This window comes from Zonotrichia leucophrys, chromosome 12, assembly GCF_028769735.1.
Source record: "Zonotrichia leucophrys gambelii isolate GWCS_2022_RI chromosome 12, RI_Zleu_2.0, whole genome shotgun sequence".
Lineage (NCBI taxonomy): Eukaryota > Metazoa > Chordata > Aves > Passeriformes > Passerellidae > Zonotrichia > Zonotrichia leucophrys.
In genome coordinates, this window is record NC_088182.1 from 6452613 (window position 1) to 6470464 (window position 17852).

General features: G+C 43.0%; 1 long non-coding RNA gene across 1 annotated transcript in view; it reads left to right on the plus strand.

The window, feature by feature from the left end:
- LOC135453051 (uncharacterized) overlaps window positions 1–11020 on the plus strand; it is a 43382-nt gene extending 32362 nt beyond the window's left edge. Inside the window, exons 4-5 of the long non-coding RNA XR_010441761.1 lie at window positions 10211–10467; window positions 10664–11020. This is a non-coding gene — a long non-coding RNA (uncharacterized LOC135453051). The remainder of the gene's footprint in view (window positions 1–10210; window positions 10468–10663) is intronic.
- Window positions 11021–17852: the final 6832 nt, after the last annotated feature.

A 17852-nucleotide genomic window follows, 5' to 3' on the forward strand; every position in this document is an offset into this window, starting at 1 on the left:
CTTGATCAAAGCAAACCAATTACCTCCTTTTAGAGCTTTATATATAAGGATCACATAACATCTCTTTTCACTTAACTAGTTCAGCCATTCATTATCCATTCAAATGGAACCTGGCAGAGCTTCCTCTGTTCAAGTTTTTTGGATCAGTAGTTATATCTGTTATTGGTCCAGAAAACATCAGCTTTCATCTGACCTCTCCCTCTCATGGAGCTTTTCCTTCCAAACCAATTTTTTTGTTTAAATATTTAAACATTTATTTATTTAAGTAGCAAACCCATGCATCCTCTACTCTTGTCAAATTTCACTGGACTGCATTTCTCTGGCTTTGCTTGTTGTCTTATGGCTCAGCAGATAATGTAATAATGACCTGTACAAAGCCCTAGCAGGATATATCCTAGGGAGAAAATGGACAATGTCTGAGTTTCTCAGTAGTCCTTCATTTGGAAATGTTACTCAGAAAGATGTTACAGCTCTGATGAAACAAAATTCAGCTGCTCCTTTGCAGATACTACATCCACAGGGAAAGATCTTCCATCTTCATTTGCCTTGATTCAAAAGCTGCTGGTGTTTCCCATAGGAACACTAAGCTCTGTGTTTATTAGTCCCATAAATGGCTGTCACTGAATGCTCCAACCAATCCTCCCAGCAATTACCATCAGCAGGGTTCCCATGCTGTGCATCAGTGACGGTTCGTGAACTTGCTTCAGTAACTTCCCATGAGTTAACACAGCTGAAGCAGACAAGTCAAACTACAATCACTTGGTTTTGCTGGGGGATTTGGAAGCCTGGCTTCCTAAAGAGATTTCCAACATCACACTGTAAGTCTCTACACCTGAGTATGTTGTTAAGTTCTATCCAAATTTGACAGACAGCTAGGTATGTCAGCAATAGCAAGATAAGCCACTGAGGAGAGATTAAATCCATGGCACTCAATCAGGAACAAAAGTTAACCTGTAATCTCAAGTCAATCTCCAAATCCCTCAGACTACTCATAGGAAAAGTATTCCTGCTATAGGAGATGTTCTGACTTGGGGTTTGTGAGTTACTACCCAGAAACTAGCCCAGCCCTGAACCAGGGAGCCAAAGGCAACAAGGCTTTGCAGCTTCTGTTGCTCACAGACTGGCTTCTTGTGAAACTCCTTCCTAATTTCACTGTCAGAGATGCGTGTCAACCTTTGGGCTTTTGTTTTAAATACTCAAAGGTGGTTTCTTTCCATTAAATATTGTGCAAGTGTGCTGAGAGGTGCATTTCCAGTGCTTACTTTAGTAATAATTCTTGAGCATGGATGGGAAACTGAACCTGAGGGCAGGGAGCACAGGAAGCTTTATTGCATCAGAGAACATGAGAACATCTCTGTGTGGGACCACAGTTTGTAGAAAATAAGAATATAAATGTGCCAGATGTATATAATGTGGTGGAATGACTCCACAATCCCAGAACTCTGCCTGGGACATTTACATTTGGACCATAGTGGTCCTGTGATGAATGCAGACAGAACAGTGAGTTCCTGACAGGTCTCAGGTCTGTTGTGTGGTGGGGGCTGGTTTTCAGCTCTGTGTGTTTAGTAGACCCTCATGACCAACTGCACACCCTGTCACTGCTGAGGAAAGGTGTTGGAGCTGAGCCCTGCTTTCATGTGTGAAGCTTTGCTCTCCTCCAAATCTGCAGCAGCATCTCCTGCTCAGTGGAAAAGGAGAGCAGTGATGCTGTCTAGGCTCTGGGTAGCATCACCCATGTGAGGACAGTGGTTCTGATGATAAATATTTCATAGGTCATTCAAGCCTGATAAAGGTGAGCAGCAATACATTAAACCTTTCATATTCCTTCATCTCTCTCCTTTTTCAATGACTTGTTTGCTGGAGTGCCTCACTCTCCTGATCCTTCTTGGTGAGGAAGGAAATCACTTGTTTTGACATTTTCTGCATAGGAAGAGCCAAGACACAGAAAACTCCATCTGTTGAAGCAAATTAGGTAGAAAGAGCAATTCTCAAAATTCCCTTGAGATGTCCAGCTCCCCTGAGCATCAGGTATGAAAGAAATTCTGTAAGTTTTCTATTTACATCTTTGCTAACCTAAATCCCTCTGAGTGTCTGGTACTAACTCATCTACCCGTGGTTGCAGAAGGAATTTGATGTATACAGGAAACTAATCCTTTCCCAAAAACAAAACCAGTGTTTAGCTGCTGTCTTTTCCATCTCACATGCTGCATTCTGGAGAGCCTGTCAGCTTGAACTAGACACTTTATTTAGGGAGGGAAACTCTCAAACTGCTTTGCATCAGGAACAATTTATCTATAGAAGCGTATATGTATAAATATACATAGTGTGTGTATGCAATATGTGTGTGTACAAAATACATTTACAGTACTAAGAAAATAAGAAATGAGAGGTTCTGAGATTCCAAATTCTCATCCAAGGGAGAATTACACCTGTTGCCAGTGGCTTTGGAAAACTTTGTGAAAAGTGTGAGTGCTACATTGCACTACATTCCCCACAAAATTTAAGGATGGTGAATGAACACTAGTAAATTCTGAGTAGCTTTTTTCTTTTTTTAACTTAATTTTCCCAGTAAACTCCCTCCTACCAGAAGCTCAGCTGGGACTGCTTACTTAAATTTATTTTGCTTAAAACAGGAACTGAGATTTAAAACCATTATTAATAAACAGTTTATTTTTCACTGTGAGGCATCCAACGCAAGTCATAAATTATTGTCCACTTAATTAAAGACACTCACCTTTCCAGCTGTTGCTCAAATCAGCTCAATCTAAAGCAAATAAATTCAGTGCTTTGCCAGTTCTGTCAGGGACTTTGATGCAGGCACAAAAAGTGTCAGGGTTCCTTTCCTCACCATTCCAGGTGTTACTGGGCCCTGTTGGAGCTGATTTTCAGAGGCCCTGAGACATCCTTGAACTTCTGGGAACTCTGACTCTTCATCAGCAGATTGTCTAAGATGTGGACTTACATGCCTGGCCAACAGAGTGAGCTCACCTCTTGTCTTTATTTTTTTCTTATTTTCCTTGAATCCAAGAGTGGACCTATGAGAAATTAAAGTAACTTTATTTATGGCCTTAGCAATCCTGGAAGAGCAAGCCTGCCATTGATGGAGCCAGCAACTTGCTCAATGACCCTTCAAGCTAACCCACATCCAAGATCATTTTCTATGGAATGGAGAGGGTTGTTTCATACAGCTGGTTGGAGAGAGGAGTATGTCTGTGACTACTATCCATAGCAAAAAAAAAAAAAATCTCATTTTCAGTCTTTTCTACAGCTGACTGTCTGTAAACCTTGTGAGTTCAGGAGTAACTAGATGAGTCCATGGAAAACAATTCTACTGAGAGCTATGAAATACAAATAGAAAGATATCACCCTGACCCCAGAAATCACCCATGAAGATTGTTATAGAGGCTTCAGGGGAAATGAGATGGGAAAGAGAGGATACATACAGGTAGCTGGAAATGTCTGGGTTGGTAAAATTCACCACACTTTTGGAGTAACCTGCAAAAGAGGGGACAGCGTGTTAACCTTTGTTAATAGAGAGGTGTCAAAGGTGTGCATTCCTCTTCCCTGCAACTCACCCTTAATTGACTTTTGTTCCCAGTCCTGGTATGCTCCAGTGGCCTCTGATGTGGTTCATAGAGGGGTGAGAGAGAGCCTGGGATGTCTGCAGAAAGGAGACACCAAAATATGGCAATAATTCCAGGTATTATTCTGAAATCATGCAGAATTTCACCAGCCAGCTCTCTCTGCCATCTACTCTGTCAGGCCCCAGAAAACTGCCTTGATCCTCAGTGTTTGTGTGGGAGGGCAGACAGAAAAGAGATTAAATGCTCCTTTTGCAATGTCTTTCAAGCATCAAAGCCATCTCTGCTGACCAAGTAAGTGCACTTTAGTGACTATATCATCTGCCCAGTGACATTACCACTGGTTTGCAGTTAGATAACACTTCTCAGAAAGGGAAATTTAATCTATTTTTCTGAGTAACTGGAGCAAAACATACAAACAGGGAACTTTTGCAAGGCCAGAGTTTGTTTTTACTTATGACATCCTTTAAAACAAAGGTTAACCTTCTGTTCAGATAATTCCTTGTAGGGCTAAGGTTCAAAACTGAAAGTAGCAGAAATGTGTAGCAGGAGATGTGACTGGGAATTGTGTAGCAAGTTGGAGACTATGATAAATCTGAATTCTTAAGAGAACATATGAGGGCTGGGGTGCTGCTATTTTGGGTTAGTTTCTCACTTCATTAATTTTTTATATTACTTACTATTGCAGTTGAATGGTTTGTAGTTTATTCTTTGTTTAAAGAAAAAAAAAACTTTTTAGGTTGGAGAGAGATAGGAGAGAATGATGAATGCAGCCTGGGTGGCAGTACCAAACTCCTCCCTTCTCAGAGGTACATGTCTGCTGAGCCACTTGAGCTGGTTTGGGATTTTTCCCCTTTAGTAGCTCTGCCCAGAGTCTGTCCAATGAAGCAGGACCATGAACTAAAACCTGAGCTTGTTGGAGCAGGGGCATTCTCTGCAGAATACATACACTGCTTCATACACTGCAGCAAAACTGGAGCTGGTGCCCCTTGAGTGCTTTGGGTCCTGTGTTTGTGGATTTAACTTCATTTTCTGCTGCAGGCCTCCTGGTATGTAAGAGAGCAAATTCAAGCTTGTCGCTGTGTTCAGTGAGGCAGCAAACTTGTGGGGGGAAATTCCCCTCCTGTAGTTCATGGTGTTCTTCTAAACTATTTATAAATAGGTCTGCTGCAGCCAGTGTTTGCATTTGGAGAGCCTCACTGTTCTCATTTTCAAGGCTTCTCTCAGATCTGAAAGTAAAGGTCAGGTTGACTCCCCTTATTTGAAATAGAGAGGAAGAAAGTTAACCCTGTAAGCAGGTGACTCTAATGCAGTAGTTCTCAGGAAAATGAGTACATCTTCCCCTCCCTTTGGCTCCATTTTAATTTCTCTGCCCTTTTCATTAGCTGATGACAATTCTAACTTCCTGCATCCTTTTAAAGAGATCCTCCTGTAAATCATCATCTGGGATTCATGATTTGCAGAGATCTGGTAAGCAGCACAAATCACACGCTTCTGGCCACACTTGCCAGAAGCCCTGGATAAGTTTTCAGCTGAGTTTATGCTTCACCTCGCTCCACTCTACAGAACAATAACACATGGGCCCATTTTCCCAAAAAAACTTGCACCAAAACCCAAAAATCCACTTCATGGAGGATTATTTTATGCAGATTGAGAGGTGTTTGGAGATGACAGGCATCTAATCTCATCTTAAGCCTTAAATTGCTGTAAATCCTGTATTGGTTTACTTTTAACGTCAACCAAATAAGATATTATCCTGCCTCAGAGTTAACACTTTCCAAGCTTGCCTCAGCTGGGTGTTGCACACCAAAGGCATTATTATCTGCCACCACTGGACAAGGCACTGCACAGAGCCACCAATTCAGGTGTGACACAGCTAAAACACTGAACAGGATTATGTGGCTCATAAGGAACTACATGCATGTAACAACCATTTTGCTTCTGTATGGGGCCCTTGAAGAGCAGGTAAAATACTGAAAAAACCTGGGATGTGCTGTGTTGTGTGTATGGGCAAAGGATGTGAGGTCTCATAAGCTTCCAGATGTAGATATCCAAAGGCTCCACTAAGGGTGTCAGTGGATATTTACTTCAGTGAGGACCTCAGTGGAGGTCACAGCCTATGTCTGAATGATGAAAACAAGAATGAGGGTGTGAAAAAAATTTACTTCTGAAATGTGAAACACTTTTTTTTAATTTCTTTTCTGTTAATATTCAAGAGCTCCTTACCCTCCTTTATCTTAGGAGCTGTCTTAGTAGTCTCCTTCAGAATAGATTATCTTTGACTCAAGTGGTACATTTATTTTGGGATGGATTGCTAATAAATAGAGTTTTCTAGGTGTTCTGACTGCAGGGAATGTAATTGGAAGGCAGGTACATTATGAACCTAACCAAAGAAGACTTACAAGACTAAATATTGTTTTATTGCCTATTTAAGACTTTGAAATGAAATGTTTGTATAAAAGAAGGTGCATTATCCCAAGACAGTGGTTTTATTTGTGCTATTACTTAGCAGAATGTTACAAACACCCAAGAGGCCTCTGTAAACTTTCTGACTGAGCTGTGAATTGAGGCCAAGGTGAATGTCATGGTTTGACACTGGCCAAACGCCAGGCACTCACGAGAGTCCTTCCCTTACCTCCTTCTGCTAGTTGGGCAGAGGAGAGGGGGAAAAAAAAATAAATGAAGGGTCGAGATGAGGACTGGGAGAAAAAACACTCTAGGAGAAAAACAGGTTTAAATTGAAAGGTATACAGTAAATTTATTATTAACAGAGTCAGAGGAGGATAATGAGAAGTGAAATAAGTCCTTAAACCACCTTTTTTTCCCTCCAGCCCCTCCCTCCTTCCCAGCAACAGGGCAGGAAGACAGGGCATGGGAGTTTTGGTCAGTTTGTCACTCAATATCTTTTTCTCTTCATTCAAGGAGAGGATTTTTTTTTCTCTGCTATGTTGTGAGTCCCTCCCACGGGCAAACAGCCTTCCCAAAGCTGCTCTGGTGTGGGTCACTCGTCCCTGGGGTGCAGTCCTTGAAAGGTAGGCTGCTCTGGTTTGGAAGCAAGGACCCTCTCTCTATCTCTGGCAGCAGGGCCTTCTGTCTATTCAGGTCTCACACTGGATCACAGATTTCTCTGGCATCCACCCACTGTGGCGTGAGCAATTTGCCCGTGGGCTGTGAGTGGATCTCCACACCCCTGCGGGCTCCATGAATTCCAAGGTGCAGTTTGTTTAACCTTGCTCCTCACCATGGCTTGCAGGGGCAGCCAGGCAGGCAGAGCTCACTGTAAGATGGGTTTGGCCTTGGCAGTGCATTGCTGTGCTCCATGCCAGGGATGGCCCTGGCAGTGGGGCTTCACCGCTCCTGGAAAAAACAATGTTTTGATTTTCTTCTTAAATGTCATTACAGAGGCATTACCAACCTCTCTAAGGGGCCACCAGCATGTCCATCTTCAGAGCCATCAGAGATTGCCTCTGTTGGACATGGTGGAAGCTTCCAGCAGCTTCTCACAGAACCTACCCCTGTGGCCCTCTCCCCGCTACCAAAAAATCAGGCAGTGCCAAATCAATGCAGTGAATTTCTCCCAGTGAGACCCAATCACTGGGTAAAGATGTTCCTCTTAAGGAGGTGTCCTAGCCAAAATGGCTAGAAGTTATTCTGATCAATAACATAGCTACTCTTTATGCATTTTTGTGGATGTGTGAGGTTTTTACCCACTAGTAACATGTACAGGTATAATTTCTTTCAGCACAGAAGCACTAAATAATTAATTAATTACCACCATTCTCCTTGGGCGTGTTCAGCTGCTGCTTGTTGTGAGCATCCCATAGGCTCTGAGGGATGGTTTCTGTGCAGGCAGGGGCTGTTATACTGGCAAGCAAGTGTTCACCACTGTTTAGAAATCTCATTTTCTCTGCTGGTATGTGAAAAATTGCATGGCATTCTTGTCACAAAATTCCTTTTCTAGTTTTCCTGTGCTTTGCGCTTTCACAATTCTCTTTGGCACAGCAATTATTATTGTACCAGCTGCAATGCTTGCAAAAGGTAATCATAATGAAACCTTGCAGGCATCTTGTGAAATGCCAACACTGGTGAGTATGGGCCCAACCAGAGCTTTTATTACAGATTTTGCTAATTCATTTGGGCATGCATGTGAAGGCTTTGATGTCATTTACCTCACATGCTATATCTAAGTGAATTGCCATAATTATTTACCTTTGAACCATATTTTTTTATCTAGAAAAATGTAGTTTGTGGCTGGTGTTTTGGGATGAACTTCTGCTCAGTGTGTTCTTTGAATGGCTTGACACCTCAGTTGAATGACAGGTTTTAGTTTTGTGCATCACAGAAAGAAAGCAAACTTATAAAACACTTAATGAGAACTAGCTCTGCATTTCAACAACTGTTTTAATTATTACCAAATTATTTGTTTTACTATATTTGATTTCAAGTTTAATTTTTTGTAACTCTGTTTAAAGTATAGAGACTGGTTATAGTTATAGTTATAGGTTTACATATCTTTTTATTCATGGACACCTTAAAAATCGAATTTGCTTTTGTATTTCTTCCACTTATATTGATAAAATATCATACACTAAGTAATTCCTATACCCATTACATATGATTTGTCATCCTTACTTCCTCAGGCTATTTTCAACTTTAGGCCACTGCTAATCCATGACCTTAGTGTTTTTGTCTCCAGGTTTGAATTATATAAGTATTATGGAACAAGGATTGAAATTAACTACTCTTGACTTTATTGTAAAATAACAGTCAGCTGATTAGCTTTTCTATTTCCACTAACTTGAATAATAGTGCAAATTTAATTAATTTTTAAAAAATTAATAATTATTTAATTTTTTTCAATGTGGGAAGGCCTTTTATGAAATATTTCTAAAAGGAAAGTGGAAATTAAAGAAAATAGCGATGGTCTGTGTTTCTGGGTATCTAGAATTGCTGCCAAGCACACAGAAAGACAACTGAAGCAGGAATGTACCCTGCATTCTGCAGTGCCCACTGCAATGGCAATTGAATAAAATCTGCTGAGACAAAAAAGAAAAAAACAAAAAGCACTTTGGTCACAGAGCTGAAATGGAAAAGCAGCAGCTGTTAAAAGGAACCTTTTGTAGTGTGTCTCCTCAAACTCTGTGTCCTTCCATGAGACTCAAAAGCAGAACACCTGCAGAATGTCAGGTTTCCTTTAGGATGCAGGAGAGCAGCATCACATGGCATGGCCATGTCTCCAACAGGCTGGGCAGTTTGCTGCTGCTCCTGTTCCAGCCAAGCGGGTTGATTCTCACTTGAAATGCTATCTCAAAGCTGCTTTTGTTCAATTGCTTACTCTCCTGAAAGGTTATAACCAAATGGCCATACTTCAGGAATAATTTGTCTCCCTTGTATGGTACTGGTTTCCAAGTGGCATGTAAATAAGGGGTCACATTTTCCAAAGAGAGAGCTTGCCCCACCATCAGTGCTGTGAGAAATCTGCTTCGCAGCTCCATGGCTGAATTTAGGGGGAAGCATTGCTGACAGGCTGAGTCAGTGGCCCAAATTCTTCTCCCTTTATCCATATAACCACATGAAAATTGTTTCTCCTATCCACAGAATGTGCATGAATAATTTGCTTGGCATGGAACTGGAGCTAACTAGCACAATAAATGCTTTTGTAAGCTCCATATGTCCCTTGCCTTGGAGCTTTTCAGATGACACAAAACCCTGGTACTGTGACTAAAATGAGAAAAGCCTGGGCAATGACTTCAGAAGCAATTGGGAGTGACCTAAAGCTCATAACGAATTCTTGGCTTCAATGGTATTGACTCGGGTCCATCAGACTTACAAGTTACATCCAGACCTTATTGGGATCCTGGAATGACCCCTGCAGTCTGCAGAGATGGGTTTTTGAACCCCGCAAGGGGGTCCAAATTTCCAAACTCCAGAAACACCAGACTCTTTAACTGTACTTTTTGAAATAAGTTCAAGAAATGAGTGCACACACGTTGCCTATCCCTCTCCTTCTCTTTGCACTCAACATTTTTGGTGTAGGAGAGTTCAGTAACGGAAGTGTAAACCTTCTGTTTACATCTATAAACAAGATAAGGTACAAATTGCTGCAATACAAACTTCCTTGCTCTGGCCCTCCGCTGACCTCAGCTATAAATGACAAGGACCCCTCTTTCTCACAGTTGCAGGAGTCTCCAGTCTCTGGGGCAAAGTTTAAACCAGCAAATGTGCTTACAGAATCTTCTGTGTGAATTTTTCTGACTGCTGTGCTGGTCACACGCTGCTCAGGGCCAGGGGCTCATGCCTGTACATGAGGGACAGATGCAGCTGGACCTACATTTGGAGGGTGCCCCAGACACCTCCAGCTGCTGGGTGAGCCTAGGTGCATCTGCACACATTTCCTGAAGTCAAGGAGAAAGCTACAAGCACTTTTGCTGAAGGGCTTGGATAGAGAAAGCCACATTGTACCACATTTTAGGCCTACAGGAAACACCCATGTCACTGTATCTCACGCTTCAAGCCTTCTCCTGGAAGCTGAGTCAAATAAATTGGTTGCAAAATATCCAAGATTTTGCCAAGTAAACACAAGAATAATTAGATTTAAAAGCTACTCATGCATTGTCTTATTTTTGTAGATTTCAATGGGTGCAGAAAGAAGAGCTGCCAGTAACACAAAAGCTGTTCTAGGCACAAGAACCAAATTCCACGGTGACCAGGACAGATGACACATGGCCTGAGGGAATGACACAACAAGAGGGCTGGAGCATGAGAAAAATCTTATGGAGTGGGGCAGAAAAGGGAACTTCTGCACCTGACAGCTGTAACTATATTTCCACACCCTGAGAGATGTCACAGCCAATGGCAGTCACACACACAAATCATTGAGACTATGGTGAGTATTCCTAATTGGAATTGTTAATTTGGGATTTCCACAGCCATGTCTGTCTGGGTGGTGGAAGTGGAAACTAAACCATCGTGTGCGGTATCGACATCAGACTACAGAGCAGTGCAAGGCTGGGCTTTTGAACACCAGCACTGCATTTGCACAAGGGTGGGAGTTACATTGATGTTTGTGTGTCCCCTGGCAGGACTTGTGTCCCTCTCCTCCTGGAGCAGCTCAGCAGAGGAGCACAAGGACATCACTTCTGGCATGGGTCACCCAACTGCAGATCCCTGGAAGATGGACTGGTGCTCAGGCAAGGCCCTGCAAGCTTTCCTTGTTCCTGCCCCGTCACCACTGAGCACTCACCATTGATGTGCCCTGGAGAGAGTGTGAGTTGGCTCAGAGGATCAGGTCAGTAGTTCTTGTGTGTTTAAGCAGTGCAGAAACTCCTCTTTTCCTTGTGCTGTGCAGTGGATTGCAGGAGAGTGACTTAGGGAGGAGTGCAAGAGGGAAGGGCCACGGGGATGTTCTTGGTCACCGCTGTTAATGATGCTGCAGAGGTGGTGACAATGGATCCCTCACAATGCTTTCAGCAGAAGCATGTCAGCTTCTGAAAAGTGCCAGCTCCTGGCCCAGAGGCCTGTTTTCTATACATAATGGTATTCAAAAAAAATTAATGCAATTAGATACTGCTGCCTTAAACCACATGGTTTTGTATATGTATAACCAGGGCTGCAAAGTTCTAGTCTCACTGTTCAGAGGAGTTAACTGATGCACAGAATCAAACAGGATAATGTGTCTGCTTTAATGTGCCCACTTCTACTTGTGTTTGGGGGAAGTTGCTCTTTTGGCTCTCCTTGTGTTTCACAAGCTATGAGAGGTCTAGGAGTCTCAGCCATGGGCGAGCATCTCTGTCCTGCTGTAGAAGGAACACAAAATTTGTTGGTAGATGAAATGGCTCAGATTTTGACAATTCTCTGTTTTGACTATGGGCTTTGTGCTACAAAGAACCATGTGCTGGAACCTCCTATGAAAACAGCAGAGAGAAAGAATGCTGCTGGTGTGTATGAGATTTCTCCTCCCTTCAACAAATGCTATTCTTAGCTGGCTGGCTGGTGTGGAGTAACGCATTAACTGAGTGTGATAAGGCAGGGGAATGCCGATACTGGCCCCATTTTCAGCCCTGTGTTTGCTCTGCCATTAGACAATGGGGTCTTGGTCCCCTGGGAGGCCCTGACGTGTCAAAACAATGTCAGTTAAGTCAACAAATATCCTTGTGTTACAGTCATTTCCAAATCGTGCTTTATCCTTTTAAAAATTCTGAATGGAAAGGTTAGGGATATTTAAGAATTAAGATGATAAAATATGGGGAGACAACATGGAAACAGCTGGCTTACAAACATGAGCCTGATTCCCATCACCAGCATTTGTTAATGTTATTTATGTTGCAATGCATATAAGAAAGTTGAAAGGTCTGAAAAACACGACATGTATATCTCAGCATCCATGTGTAGGGTAGGAAATTACCCCCTTAGCAGAGCTGCCACACCTCCAGACATACAAGGTGTGCTGCCCACATGCACATCTCCTCAGGTCTGCCATGCACCTGCAGGTGATGAGGAGCTCCAGCAGGGCCACAGTTCTCAGGAAGGTCCAAATCCTTTAGATAATTTTTGGTAATACTTCTGGCTGGGAAAGAAATGTCATGTCTTCACACTGGGTATATGGGAGCTCAATTTGTGGTGTCATTGAATTCAGATATTATGGGTAATAGTGCTATAATCCTTACTGCCAAATGATCACACCTGGATTTAGAAGCAAGTTGCATGTATTAAAGCAACATAGAGATTACTGACAGGCTGTTTATTCCTACTGGCATCCTTATGGCTCCTGTCCCAGTTTATCCCTCCTTGCATGCAAAAGACATACAAAAGGCTCAGTTGAAAAGTTTTGGGAATTTTGAGGGCTGCTCTTGTGTGCTTAGAGGTGACAAAATTAGCTCCTTAATTCATTGGCTGAAAACAGATTAAAAGTAACACCTACTTGTGCTATGAATAATTCATCAGTGAAAGAAAGTGCTGCAGGATAGCATTTGGGATGAAAACTGCACAACAGTAGTCTCACAAGTCAATTTGCCACCTATAAAGGAAGGGATTTCTGTTGGCTGTCCTCTCTTCAGGAAAAAAACCTACTGCTCTTAACATTGTCTGCATTTGGAAACAGCCTACATTTTAGGTAATTAAAACTGATGTTCCTGACAAACATTCGCCTCCAAAGAAATGGTCTATTGTAAACGTAAACTCTCAAGATCCTTCCAGGCATACCAACAGACTGTCTCCTAAAAATTCTTCCCAAGCCATCTGGTGCCTTATCTCTGTAGCCAAGCCATACAATAACTTTAAAAGAGGATTGTTGCTCGCAGGGTTTAGTCTCAGGACTACAGATTCTCTTGGAAGTATCCCAGTTCACTCTGAACCCCTTAGACAGGCAGCTCTGGTTGTGTGAATTCTCCCCTACTTTTAATCAAGACCCAAAATGTGCAGCTGTGGTTCTCTGGGAGATCCCCTCTTCCTGTGGTTTGCAAAGGGAATGAAGGAGTTACAGGGAGAAGCTGGAGATTTCCAAACAGGGATTTACACTCCATTAATTCTCTCTCCAGCATCCCAGCCAGAGTGGCATGACATGAATGTGCTTAAGAAGGCTGCAGCCAATTCACATCATTCTTGTAGCTCTCCTCGCACCTGTGAGGGGAAAGGATGGATTCCAGGTTTGCTCCTAGACAACCTTTGCCATCAAAAAAAAAAAAAAGTATTTTGTGAGTGAGAAAGCATGAAGGCATAGAGCAGAGGTGGCTGTTGGAAACAGCTGGGAAGAAAAAGACAATTTTGTTTCAGCTTTGCAGATCACCCAAAGTTTGCTCTCCCTGAGTCCTGCTACTTTTGTGCCTGCTTTTTAACATCTCACCTAAACTCCATCTTCTAAGAAACTGAATTCTTAGTGTTAAGTCTCCTATTTTGGTTGCAAAAGCAGAGCTGACTGAAGTTAAGCAGCAAAGCCAAGGCTGCAGGTATCTGACAACAAAGCAGTAGCTCAGGCACAAACCAGAGTGAGGGATCCTGTGTTAGGTGTGCCCAGCTGCCCAGGCAGCGACAGCCATCGTGAGAAACAGCGCAGGGTGTGCAGCTGAAAATAGAATTTGTTCACCACTGCTTCATCCAGGGCAAACACAGCGTAGTTGGGGAGAGACCAAATCCCTTTTTGGATTTTTATGCTGTGTTTATAAGCTGAATCTTCCACACTAAGCATTTCTGATCTCTTTCTTATCATTGCTGCTTTCAGAGGAGAGGAGGAAACTGGGTGCAAGGGTATAGGAGCACCTATAAGAAGAAAGCTGTTTCCTCAACATATCCTGCAAGCTGGGGTCAATGGCTGTGGTCTGTTGCACATTCTGGCTGTGGTAATGATGTGGTACCAGCAGTGCTACAAAGTGATGGGCTGCCATTAGATTATCTTCTCTCTCCCTGTGCCCATCTGTTCTGGGAACCCTCAGCTATCTGAGAAGAATTTTAAAACATCCCAGTTTTGGTACTGCAACTAAGCAAGCACAGACATTTTTGTAAGTTAAAAACAAAATGGGTTTTTCAAGCTGTTGCATCTTGGTAAAGAAATAGTGGATGTTATATATGCTTGTCAGGTGGATATTAATGAGCAAGATGTGATGCTATAAAATAGCTCCTGGAAATGACAGAGATTCATTCTGCACTTCTCTAAGCCAGTGGAAGTTTTGATGATGAGTTTTGACAGGCACTGGATTAGGCCTAAAACATTCCCAGCTTTTTGGCCATTGACAATTTTTTTGACAGTTTTACAACCAGTAGAGACTTCCTACCACAATACAAATGCAACAACACAGTAAAGACTTCCCCCAGGGAGACGTCTTTGCTTTTAGCTGGGTACCTCGTTACACCCCAAGGGAAATCAAACAGTGTAGGGAAAAAGAACTTGATATCTGTAATGTTGCTTAGCTTTTTCCCTGCTCTACTGGATGTTTGTATTTTGTTATCTCTGGAGAAAATCTACTATTTGGGAAAAGAATGAAAACAACCCTCCTAAAATAGAGTTTTACAGTTTAATGATCCCTGCACTGAAATATTACATTATACACTTAGACTGCATACAAGATGGAGAGGGAGGGTGGAACTACCATGAGGTCAGAGCTCCATGACCCAATGTTCTTTGCCAAATCAATCATCTCAGTCTTCTTTTCATAAGGTGATGGTGACACCTCACAGAGCTGTTATGATAATTTGTTTATATAACAAAAGTAATGGCTCGAGGGATAAAGCTTTTTGTACCTGTATAATTTCCAACATTCCCAGGTTGCCTTTTGGTGTGGGATTACAGAACATCTGCTCTAGTTAGTCCTCCTAGTATTACTGTTAATGTTTTGGCAAAGGCACCTGAAACATAGCATAGATGCATAAGTACATAATATCAAAAGTCATGCAGAATGTATACAAAAGATAAACTAATATAATGTTTAGCTTTATGTGGCTTAATTTGCACAAAAATGGGAAGATTCAAAATTGAGTGTTTCTTAGCTACTTTTGGACCTCTCCCAGGTTTACCTGTAGTAAAAAGGGAGATGGGATCTACAACTGCTTATTAGGCCAAAGGAACTGCCAGGCTGCAGTGAGACACAGAAGCTGGGCTACCCTGAGCACTTTCCATGTGGCAGATAAGAGGTGTAAGGAAAAGGAGCAGTGTGTGAACAGTCAGCAGCAATGCTGGGAGCAGGGGAGGGGCAAGCTGGAACCAGCAGTTTCAAGTGGAGAGCCTCAAGGGATCATTATGTCCATCCGTGCTGACCTGAAGATGAAAATCCCACACGTTTGCAGTGTCTACGTGGGCTTTGCTGTTCTTCCCACCCAGTCCCTAGTTCCTACTCATGTATCTGTTTTCCAGGGTCAAAGCTGTTTCTGAAGGCAAGCTGAAGGCCAGTTTCCCTGCATGAGTCGAGCAGTGGAACAGGCTTGTTTGTGTTCCCTCCTTCACCTTCTGTTCCCAAATGGTGATTCCCCACCAGGCAAAGAGCAGGGATGGTATCTGCAAGGACAAGGCTACACTGCATTTCCACTGTGCCCCACCTTGCACCTGTGTGCAGAGCATGGATGGCTCCCACAGAACACAGCTCCTGCTGCAATGCACTGGCTGGGAAGATGTTTGAGTTGCACAGTTTGACCCAGGACCAAAATGAAGGATGTTTGGGTATTATTGCCCTGGGTAACCTCGAATTATTTACCTCAGTGTGCACATCGCAGTGTTCAGGGGAGTGGGATGGCACTGATGGCTCTGCAGCATCCTGGCACATCGTGTCACATCTCCCTCAGCCACTGGCCCTAAAATGGGGACCAGGATACGGGCCCACAGAGGGCAAGTTGTGACAGCAGTGATAGCAGTGCTGTGCTGGTATTGCTGGGAATGGCAGGGAGCACTTCCCAGCCTCCTGTGGTCAGAGGAACCAACTCCTGAACAACCCAGTGATTCAGACCTTGATGGCAGCAGCAAACTACATGGGGTAAGAAGAGAACTCCAGGGAGGAAGCAGAAGCTTAAAGGACTACAGTAGATGAGTGTATTTAAATCCTTTTAACGAGGACCAAAAAGAGTAGGCTTGCCACAGATAAGTTTGAAAATTAGGTATACACCAAGAACTTGCAAGATTCAGTCCCTCCAAACAAATGTGAAAGGCTTCAAAAACCTAAAAATCCAGCTTTGACACAACTGCTGAAAATGTCTTTTAAAGAGAAGCCTCTATGAGAGTTTCCAAAACAAAGAGAAAGGCAGCCCAGAGTGTATCCTTGTTACCAGCATCAGCAGATGAATGAGAGAGGAAGGAGAGGGTGAACAGCTGTTTGAAGGGAATGAAATCTTTCACTTTCTGACCACACAGATTAGACGGAAGGAGAAGAGTTGGCTGTTTCACATATCTTGTAGCATTGAGGAGCAACCATCAAAGGGAAACTGCCTTGTGGGATAATGGTTGGGCAAGCAAGAGGATGCAGCAGATAAAGGAAGATGATGCTTACCCAGAGAGACTGAGCCACAAAGAATAAAGATTAGTGCTGGGTATGGCCTCACCTATAGTGAAAATGAAATTGTAACAAGGGAGAAAAGCAGTGCAAAAACCTCAGGAAATCTGGGTTGCTCAAGTGTATTCTTGCAGCAGTGTGCACTGCCTTAATTTCTTACTGAAATTTTGCTGTTGTCAAGTTCTGATTTTGTGGTTTCTAGAAGAGGCATTTGCAGCTCAAGTTCTGCAATATTTACATAGGCAAAATTCCCAGTGTTTTAAGGGGTAGGTATGGGCTCTTAAGTCTTACTTTTGACTGGGTGAGGACTTGGAGTCTGCACAATTACCATACCGTAAGTATTAATAGATCCTTCCTAATAGGAAAGTTATTTGAATTTAAGATTGCAGCTTAGTTTCTCTAAGCTCCACATAATCTATTTACTTAGAGCACAGCTTTCATTCTGCACTTACTAATCTCCAACTGTAAAGATTCAAAATGCCACACAACATACAACTTGTTCATGTTGATGGAAATGGCTCTGGAAGTCATGGCATGCTGCATGGAATGCATAAATGTATGTTTAGTGACCTTGCAAAGCCAGGATTTGGTCCTGGGAGGCTTCAGACCTCTCCCAACTCTGCCCCATAATGGAGTCCCATGAGTTGGATCCCCTTTTCTGAATGATAAATTTGTGTTTCTTGCCTTCCTTCAGGTTGGTGGTTTCAGATCAGTGGGTTGGGCTGTGAGGATGCTCGACAAAACAACCTTGCTCCATTCAGCTCAGAGCCAAAAAAGAAAGGGTCCTACCCAACCAAGTCACAGGTATGTGCTGTCACTTCTCAGCCATTACCAGCTCCTGAGCTCCATCAAACCTTGCCCCAGAGCCAAATTAGTTTTCTACTGGTCACCTTGTAGAAAAGTACGGAGAAAAACTCCAAAGCTCTGATAGGTCTTCCTGTGACAGTGAGCTGAACAGAAGCAAGGCAGCTCTCACCAGTGCCTGATGGGACACAGGGGATGCTGAGGCTGAGTGGTGGGATGTGAGATGTTTGTGAAATGGGGATGCCCCGGGGCACTTTGCAGCCCAGATAAACCAGACCTGTTTCCCAACACCATGCTGATCAGAGGCCTGAAGGCTGCACCCCTCTCTCCCAGACACAGGCAGGACTAGCTCCACGTATGCCTCCTCCCCTCCCCTCTGACTCAGCCCTAATGCTATGCTCAGCTTTTCACCTCCCCTTCCTCAGGCAACTCGGTTCACTTTTCCTCAATCCCTTTTTGCTGATCAGCTGCTCAGTATTGCTCCACATGCCCAAATGGC